This window comes from Magnolia sinica, chromosome 10 (genome assembly GCF_029962835.1).
Source record: "Magnolia sinica isolate HGM2019 chromosome 10, MsV1, whole genome shotgun sequence".
Lineage (NCBI taxonomy): Eukaryota > Viridiplantae > Streptophyta > Magnoliopsida > Magnoliales > Magnoliaceae > Magnolia > Magnolia sinica.
In genome coordinates, this window is record NC_080582.1 from 38509069 (window position 1) to 38519467 (window position 10399).

Below are 10399 nucleotides of genomic sequence, written 5' to 3' on the forward strand. Positions count from 1 at the left end.
CTGAAATCTGATTCTATTAACTCTATTTTTGATGTTGTGATGAAAGTTATGCAAAAGGATTACTAATGCCTCCTCTAAATTGATGTGTTTGTTCACTCATTCAAATGGTAGTGAACATGATGATAAGGAGCAATAACTCCTGTGTCTGCATAACATACGTTTATAACATGGTATTTACCTGGGTTTTTAATAGCTTACACTTGGCAGCATGTAGCTTAACACGACGTAGTGTAGCTTAGCCTTAATGCCACTTAGCTTATGAAAACAGCTTAAGTCCCATTAAGGTATGTTACATGATAATTTGCATATGTGACATGCTTCATTGATTACGCTATATGGTACATAGCTCACATTGCATGTTATTTTTCACTACAACACAAATCAACTAATGCTTTCAATGATTTGTTACATTTTTCTATTTTTAGTAAAAATAGTTATTTTTCAATGCCTTTGGTTAAATAATATATGTCTTAAATCATTTTCGTTGCTCTTTCTTTACCTTTATACTTTAATCATTGCTCTTTCCTATTACTTCAGGTTGCGTTTGGTTGCACCAAATATCATGAAAGTTCATTATTAATTAGTCTAATTTGGTACAAATATCATGAAATTGGTGCAACGAAGCCCAACCTTGGTTACAAATCTAGAAGTAGCATATAGCTTAAGCTGCACACCATGTAGCTTACGCCTCACACTTTAAAGGGGTGAACTATACGCTGCATGCTATTTAGTTTGCGCCCTCACACTTCAGAGGGGTGGATGCTACACTACACACTATTCGCTATTTAAAACACTGGTATTTACTTAAATCTAGGTAATATGTTTATTAACAGTTATAATATATCTGTGACTAAAAAAGTAAATGCGGGTAGTAACATTGAGGATAAAAACTTGTTTGTCCTTTTCAGTAGCGAGTGCAATTCCCATTCACATTTGACCCTTCCAAGCCGGCGAGAACATATGTGAATTTCAAATCAAAGGAGCACAGGGTCATTACATTTGGTGGGACTTTACCCTTTTTACTGTGGAACTTCAGCTGGCAATCTTACAAATGCTGGGTTGTGTTCCATCTATGGCTCATACACTGTTGTTTATTGGAAAATGCAAATGTGAAGCACTTTGAAGGTAATGTTTTAAATAGCAGTAGCGTAAGCTACACGATACTTCTATTTTTTAATTAAAAAATAAGAAAAATATAATAAATAGTAAGAAAAAAAATATAAAAATGATTAAAAGATGATTCATTTTTTCAAGTATAAGCACGCTCAAAAAGTTATTAATTATATCATTTATCAAAAGCCAATCCACATATATAAACCAAATCAAATCATTATCACATCAACAACTTTCTAAGCAACCCACTTTAATTAATAATGTTTAATTGATACCACTAGTTACAAGTATGAAAAGAAATTAAAATCCCAAAGGCTGAGAATATTAAGTAAAAAATACAAATTACAATTATCTTATTTATTTATTTTTATTTTTAGAAGTAGAATTCGCTACATACACTAACGCTACATACACTAGCTACAGGGGATTTACGCTATGTAGTGTCGTAGGTAGCTACGCTATGCTACATATGCTATTCAAAACACTGTTTGAGGTTGCAATGTTGGTCAAATTGTTATCATACGCAAATTGTAATAGGGGGTGAGTTCTATCAGGGTCTAGTGTCTCCTGTTTTCCAGGGGGGAGGGAGGGAGCTATCTCTACATTTTGATTTGTTTACTAAGACTTTCGTATGATTTCAAGGTCTGCTTTGCTTCATTGTTGATCCATTTTAATAGTCAGGGTCATGCTGGCTCTAGTTGTCATTTGTCAATCTTTCCAAAAGTTTTTCCTAATCCATATGGTTCTTCTATTTGAAGAGGATTGGTAATTGCACATGGCTTACCCTCACAAGTTCCCATTAGCACACATGGCAGATTTATGCAATATCCAATTCCAGACCACTGATCAGGGATAGGGCTGTCAATGGGCTGGGCCTGGGGTAGGTATCGGCCCAGATTTTGAACTGTTTCGCGCCGGCCCAATTAAAATTCTGATTTTCATGCCCAAGCCCGGCCCATTGACTCCCCTAATCAGGGAGGCCCTTAGATGTATAGTCATGACAGCCCCCCACCAAAAAAAAAAAGGCTGGTCAGACAATCTTAACTTATCAAAAAGTCTGACCTGCCTATTGTTCACTTTGGACCTTGTATGGTGGGCCCTTTGTACATCTTGTATGTTTGCCAACTTGTGCAATTTTGTCCTAGACCTCTCATAAAAAAAGAAAAGAAAAAAAGGAAGGTAATTCTCCTATAACTGTTCTGTGATGCTATTTATACATTCAGCGTACAGCGATCCAAATGCATGCACACAGCACTGTATGCATGGCATTATATGTACCTCAATGCAAAGAATGCAAATTCTTTTGCGGGCCCCATTTTGGAAGTGTAAATGTAATGATAAAAAATTACACTGAATGCTAATCACTACTTTCCAATTTGCATCCCCATTGGATGGATTGTAGGAATGAAAATAGTTAAAGGTTTGAAATTCAACAAACAATTGTCCATTTAATCAATCAACCTGACTTTGGGTTTGTCCCCATCTAAAGTGGGCCGCATTTTTTGGATGGTTTGGATTGAAGTATACGTCTTCCAGATGCATGTTGTCCATGTGCATGCATATGGATCATCGCAATGCCAGTGCATCAATCTCTCTCTTTAAACTCCCTATACAATTTGTCATTTTTTTTTGGGGGGTACTACGGCCATTGAGTTGTCTGCTCTGCAATTTCTGATTGGTGGTATTAATGTATCCTTAATGGCAACAGCTTTCAAAGAGTCATTTTCTTTTATAGTATTTATTTCTTTCTTATCCCTTGTGCTCAGAAGAGTTGCCTAATTTGAGTTATTATATTCTCTACAGAAGGTGGACAAAGAAGAAACTCAGGATCAAAGCCGGTGAGGCAAGCATCTTGTGACTCACATATGAAGGCATTGTGTTCTTCTCTAGACGTTGCTTTATTTTCCTATTTCTTTTTAAGCATGAGCCCAAGGAGCTAAAATTGAGGATGATTATGATTTGTTGCTCGTGTTCTATATTGTATTGAGGTGTTTGTTGGATGCTGGCAGAAAGAATGGCTTTTTTTTCAGTAAATCCATATTCATGCATTAGATTCTTTCATTCTTCATTATGTTTCTTCTTCTTCTTGCGCAGATGTCTGGGCAGTTTGCGCATGACTAGGGAGCAAATCTTTTTCCAGTTTTGTGGGTCCTGTAACACCAATGCAGTGCTGTTGCATTGCTAGTGCAGGTCTCACCAAAACGAAGATTTTCCAGTCTAAACTGGCCCGTCATTTCAGCCAAGGGTTCTTCTGATAAGACAGTAGTGCCGCTGTAATGATGTGCGGTGCTCTTCAGCCGGTCCCAAACTGAGGTCAGGTGGCAAAGCTGCTTACTTTTTTTTTTTGCCAAGCCTGACCCCAAATGGCTTGTATAAAGGGCTATATGATGAGGTGAGTCATCAGCGTCACTGACTACGTGGGAACCCTTTGAAGAATTTTAACCCTTGGACAAGTGGTCTATAAATGGATGATTTGAACACTCCTAATCCACAGTTTTGATAATCGCAATTCCTATTTACACTCTGGTTTGTCTTGTTAAGTGCATGTTTAGGATCTCCATCAAGGACAAGAAAGAGTTTGTAGATATCACAGGAAGTCAAGGAATTCAGGAAATTGAGAAACCAAATCTCATATACAAAAGAATAACACCTATTCGTAAATGTGCATGCATGGCCACAACGTGAAAATTATGGGGAAGAAGCAGGCCTCACTGTCACCAATGAGACCCACTTGCTGGGTGAACCACACCGTCTGTTGAATGTGTGCCATTGGTTGTCCTTTTTATTAACTACCTATGGTCTCACACACCGGGCCACCTGACAAGTGTACCAGTCTGATTTTTATTTTTTTGTGGCTGCAGGCACATTTGCCTGTTACCTGTATGATGATAAGCCCCAATTCGATCTTGCACATGTTCAATCTGGGCATGCGTGGGATGCGTGTTGCATACCCTCGACGAGAGGGAGAGCTGATTTTTTCTTTATATATATATAAAATCATAAACAAGGTTTTGATAGGATACGATTCCGGATCAACGGTCTGGTTCCCACCATCTACTGCCTCTTTTGCGCTCGTATCATCGAGGAAAAGAAAAACAAATTGCAACAACCATTTATTGTTATTTCCATCAGCTACAATTGAGAAATGGATTTCTTTTTTAGAGATATAAGTAAAATTTCCAATTCATTAGAAAATGATCACCTAATATGTTTTGCTACAAGCTGTAATGGTCGAAAATGTCAAAAGGGAATTGATTTCTTTTTCTTTCTTGTCCCCTCAACAAACATGTGACGTGGTGATGGAAGGTGGTAAAACCTGAGAAATGGGAGGCATCCTGAAAATCAACCTCAAGCGAGGGGAGAGGATCTAGAGTCTCTCTCTCTCTCTCTCTCTCTCTCTCTCTCTCTCTCTGTCTCTCTCTCAATCAACCTCAAAAGAGGGGAGAGGATCCATACTCTCTCTCTCTCTCTCCATAATGTAACCATTGTCTGTAGATTCTAGAGAATATGGATAGAATGCGACTTGCATAACAACTTCCATGGGGGCCTTAACCATTGGATGGTACATATGCCATGCATCTGGCTATTTATTAGGTAGTGTATAATGTGAAAACAATGGAAACAATGTTGGTCAGCTGATCCGGCAGGTACTAACTTGCATGAGAAAATTTTGCAGTTAGAAAGGAAAAAAGGTTCCACAGGCTCGACGCACACGTGTGTGGTTGGCTTGATAAATATTCACAATTTCTAATAAAATGCCTTAAAATTATTTCACACTATCTCCGTCCAATAGTAATAGCCAGGTGTGGGGGACTCCTATCTACTAGCCGGGATTCTGTCAAAACCTTAAAATAGAATGCTAGGTTCAATACAATATGTTGATGATGACTAGGGCTGTACATGAACCGGGCTAGCCCGATTAACTCGCTCGACTCGGCCCGACCCGGAACTGAGTTCGGGTCGAGACGGGCCATTTTCTTCAGCCCGAAACTGAGTTTGGGCCGAGTTCAGATAGGTTCCAGTTCGACCCGACTCGGCCCGAAACCCGATTCGACCTGGCCCGACTTGGCCTATATATATTTATATATTTATATATTTATATTTATATATATTCCTAAATTCTTACCCAGTTACCCTAATCATTTATAGCAATCCAGGCCGTCCAAATTGTGAGTTCCTTTGTAGATGGAGCAAAGTCCCAAAAATCTATGACAAAAGCCCTTCTCAAAAATCAAGGCCGTTCAAGTTACCTGCCAAAGCCCTTCCCATGGAGTAGATGGAGCAGATTCAAAAAATCAAGGCTGTCTAAATTGTGGGTCCGAAACTAGCCCGAACTCGCCCGATTGCTGATCGAGCCGGGTTCGGGCTGGACAAGTTGGCCCAGTGACCGGGTCGGGGCCGGGTTCGGCCTGTTTTGGCTGGTGACCGGGCCGGGCCGGGTTGAGCCCAGTTCGACTCGGTTTGGCCCGATGTACACCCCTAATGATGACCATGGGATCCAGGTTATCCATACTGCATATAACGGAAGGAGCTCTTGGACATGTTTGCATCCACAATTAATTTCATTTAGGCTATAGACCTTCAAATATTCGAAGGAGATACATTTCAAATGAATGTAAGGGTAGTTTAGGAACTAAATAAATGCAGTTGTTGTCAGTTGTATAGTATAAATTTGCTTGGATTTTACATACTCGTATCAAAATTCTGTACCTGTGGGGCGTCAATTTCCTATAACTCTGTCAAGAGGGCCTGTGGATGTGTGGGCCCACAGTGGTGTCTGTGTAAAATCCACTCTATTTGTAAGTTTTACTAGCTCAAGTTAGGCCACGTACGAGTCCAAAAGCAAGGCCGATCCAAAAGTCAAATGGGCTGCACCATAGGAAACAATGGGATTGAACACTCACTGTTGAAAATTTCTTAGGGTTGTTGGCTCTCGGATGCAGAATTCGGTCACATATGATATGTGTGGGCATGCCAGAACCAATTGTGTGGCCCAATTCTAATTGAACAACTTTGACCCCAAGCACCAAGATAGACAGATATGTCAGAATTGACCATATATGACTGAGATATGAGAAGAATGGTCACATATTTAACCATTCATAAAATATTGTTTAAAATGATCAGGTGATTATCGGAGGGTAGGGTTCATCTTCCAAGAATAAGTTGCACATTACCTTCCATACGAAAGAACTTTTAGAGATAAAAGTGAAAAGGAAACACTTATAGTCGACTGCAAGAGTAACTGCAAAGCACATTTATGAGAGAATGTTCACACCCCAAGTGTAGGGTCGTGATGTAATAATAATCTCGGTAAGACCGAGGTCGAATCCATAGAGACTAATCTTGTACGTTTTTGAAAGTAACTAGAACTAGAACTAGAAGAAGATGTAAATATAGAATAAAGTGAATAATTGTGATTAAAGTGAAAACTATCAATTAAAAGGAACTAAGGTGCCAAGGATCCACTTGTAGCTTCTCAGGATGCTACCTTGCTTGATTCAGGAAATCCAACTAGAATTGGAGTCCTATCCTATCCAATTGGAAAAGAGAGATAATTGAATCTCTGAACTTCTCATGAACCTAATCTCAACGGATGAGAATTGTAAGGATTGGAAGTGATTCCATCATCCAACCATGCCCAGGAGATGTTGAGGGTCACATATTGCATATTATCCCCCATTTATATCTTGGTTTTATAAACATGATAATGCTTAGTATTCTATTTTACTAGTATTTGTGTTGTAAGGTGAATTTAAGAGCTTGGATTGAAAATGGTGTTAAAAGCATGAATTTAATATTCAAGAATCACTAAGGCAAGGGATGGATCTTAGGAGACCAAGATTGAAGAATTCACATGCCAAAGATGTAAGGAAACTAAGTGATGAAGGAAAAGAATCGAAGATTTGAAGTGAAGAAAAAGAATCCTGAAAATTATCTTGAAAACAGATTCCAGGGCCAGAAAAACATAGTTTTGGAAAACTGCTAGAATAGACTTCAATTCTATCGAAGACTGTTAGATAGTATCAAAGAATATATCGAAAACACTTCGATAGAATCGAGAAATTCAGGATTTTAGGCAAAACTCACTGGACAGTTCTGGATTGATCTTCAATTCTATCGAAGACTGTTCGATATAATCTAAGGACATATCGAAGACACTTCCATAGAATCGAAATTGCGTAAATTTGAGGTGATTTCTAGATTTTTCAAATTCGGTGCAAAAGGAGGTGTTGCACAACTATAAATAGGAGTCCCCAGGGCATCCCTGGGCATCATCTAGGGTTTGGAGGAGCAAAGCACAAGGGTGGAGAGCCATCGCCAAGCGTTTTTATTCATTTCTTCCTTAGTTTTTCATGCTTTCTTCTAGGGTTTTAGATCCAATCATATCTATGGTTAGCTAAACCTCTTAGCTAGGGCTAAGAAGTGAAGCTTGTAGCGTGATGGAATGTTTTTATTACTTTGATTCATGTTTAAGTTAAACTTACATTGATTCTAGTTTGATATTTAAGGAATACTTTCAGTTTTTTATGATTTATTGCGACTTAAATTACAGTAGATCTGCAATAGCTTTGAGTATCTTCTTTTCCTGATTAGAGATTATGGGATTGGTAAATCCCGTTGTTTGCCATCATCTCATGGGCAAGGTTTGGTGATGGAATCCCTGCCAATTATCATAATTCTCCTCTTTTGAGAATTAGGTCAAAGGAAGTTCAAATTTGATCTTAATTGCTATATCTTCCAATTGGATAGGTTGAGACTCTAATTCTAATCGTGTTACTTGAATCAAGTAAGGAATCACCCTGATTACTACAAGTGGATCCTTGGAAACCCTAGTTCCCACCTTTGAATTTACAAGTTTTAGTTAAACAATTCACAATTACTCTCTGTACAACTTGAGATTTAAATTCACATCTTCTTTTAGTTCTACTTCTAGTTGCTTACAGAATACACACAAGATTAGTCCCTATGGATTTGACCTCAGTCTTACTGAGATTATTACTACATCACGACCCTACACTTGGGGTTGTGAACAAGTTTTTAGCGCTGTTGCCGGGGACTAACGGTTGCATTTTTATAAGATTAACTAGTTTTAGAATTATGTTAAGATTATGGTTTGTTTACTTTCTATTTTTAGGTTAGGGTTTTTCCGATTTATTTTTATGAACTAATTTACTTTCTATTTCTAGGATTAGAAACTTTCTTAATTTTTTTAAAAAACTAGGTTGCTTTGTTATTTCTTTTTTTTTTTTTTTTTTTTTTAGAAACTAATTTGTTTTCCTTTTTCTTCTGCAGGATCCCAAAATAGAAACTTCTAATTTGGTAACTTCTTTCTAATTCTCTCTTTCTATTTCTAGATTTCTATTTCCCTCTTTCTTTTTAAGTTTAGGTTAGATTCTGAAATTGAAGGCTGAGTGTGTTTCATGCCCAAGTGGGTTCGTGATAACACTCGACGTCTTTTGAGTGAAGGAGGATTGTTTGAGTGGATATCTATCTATCAGAGGATTATACACCACTCAAGATGCACAGAGTTAATTAAAGTTATGATTGCCAATCAACCGGCCAATCAACCTCCAAATCTACCTCAACTTAGGGTTGAGGAAATCTAGGATGAGAATGAGGTGCATCAAGCACCCCCGCCTCGTACTTTATGAGATTATTTACAACCGGCAGGGGTGAGCACACCTTTATGCATGATTTTTCTAGAAAATACGGGACATACGGACATCAAGCCAGGGTTGATCCAACTCCTTCCAAAATTCCACGGGCTTGAATCTAAAAATTCCTATTTACACTTGAAAGAGTTTGATGAGATCATAACCACTTTATATTTTCCTAAAGTGTCTGATGACACGGTCATGTTGAAACTCTTTCCCTTTTCTTTGAAAGAGAAAGCTAAGACGTGGTTGCATTCACTACGTCCTCGATCTATTGGTAGATGGAATGATATGACAAGGGAGTTCATAAAGAAAAATTTTCTACACTATAAAACAAACACCCTCAGAAAGTCAATCATGAACTTCGCCCAAAAGGAAGATGAAACATTCTTCCAATGTTGAGAGTGATTCAAGGATCTTGTCAGTTCATGCCCACAACATGGTTTTGAAACGTGGCCCATTACACACTTTTTCCATGATGGACTAACATCTTCCATGCGCTAATTGGTCGAGACAATGTGTAATGGAGAATTCATGAACAAAAATGTCGATGATGTGTAGGATTATTTGGACAGACTTGCTGAAAACGCACAATCATGAGACACCTCTCCAAAATCGAGCACCACTTGTAGGCCCACTCAATCAAAGGAAAGGGGTGGAATATACCTTCTGAAAGAGGATGATGATATCAATGCTAAAGTGGCTAATCTCGTAAGGAAATTCGAAGCCATGGAACTAAAGAAGGATAAGGCTAAAGGAATTGTTTGCAGTATTTGTGTGTGCAACATTCATAAAACTGAAAATTGCCCAACAATATTTGCTTTTCAAGAGGTATTGAATGAGCAATCTAATGCCGTGAATAATTACCAAAGACCATTTAATGGACCCACCTCCAATACATACAATCCTAGTTGGAGAAATCATCCAAACTTCAGTTGGAGGAATGGACAAACTGCTACTCCTCAAGGATTCTTTAATCAAATTCCAAATCAAAAGAAACCTCAAGAGGATTTGGTTCTAAAACATCTTTAAAATCAAGAGCTTTTCAAGCAGAGGATGCTACAAGCCTTTCAAGACCTTACAAAGGTCATACAAGGGCTTGAGACAAAGAATGAGATTGTAAATAAGGGAAGCCTTCCAGCTCAACCTCTTCCCAATCTAAAACCGCAATATGAAGTCAGAGACCCAAGCTCTTCAAATTAGATGGAGCAAGCTAAATCTATCACCACTCTTAGGAGTGGGAAGATCATTGACAAAACCATTCCGGTCAGGGTTGAAAAGCCTAAGGACCCGGAAGAGGATAACAATGATAGATCTAGTACTGCTCCACAAGAATTAGAACTAGAACTTCAAGGCAAGCCGATTGCACCATTCCCCCAATGGTTGGTTGCACTAAAACCTCTCTCTAACTCTCAGGACATTCTAGAGGTGCTGAAACAAGTGAAGGTCAATATTCCTCTACTGGATGCCGTTAAATAAATACCTTCATATGCCAAAATTTTAAAAGACTTATGTACAACCAAAAGAAGGCAAAGTATTCAAGAGAAAATCTTTTTAACAAAAAAAGTAAGTGCCATCTTGAAGCAAGATGTGCTACAAAAGTACAAAGATCCCGGGAGCCCAACTAT

The 10399-nt window shown here is 38.3% G+C and overlaps 1 long non-coding RNA gene and 1 other non-coding gene across 2 annotated transcripts; one reads left to right on the forward strand and one right to left on the reverse strand.

Annotated features, from left to right (window-relative positions):
* Nucleotides 1–910: 910 nt before the first annotated feature.
* Nucleotides 911–3174, forward strand: LOC131258316 (uncharacterized). The gene is made up of 2 exons (XR_009178060.1): nucleotides 911–1125; nucleotides 2917–3174. It is a non-coding gene; the product is annotated as an uncharacterized LOC131258316 (long non-coding RNA).
* A 5936-nt stretch (nucleotides 3175–9110) lies between these two features.
* On the reverse strand, nucleotides 9111–9217 carry LOC131217785 (small nucleolar RNA R71). The gene has a single exon (XR_009157375.1). It is a non-coding gene; the product is annotated as a small nucleolar RNA R71 (small nucleolar RNA).
* Nucleotides 9218–10399: the final 1182 nt, after the last annotated feature.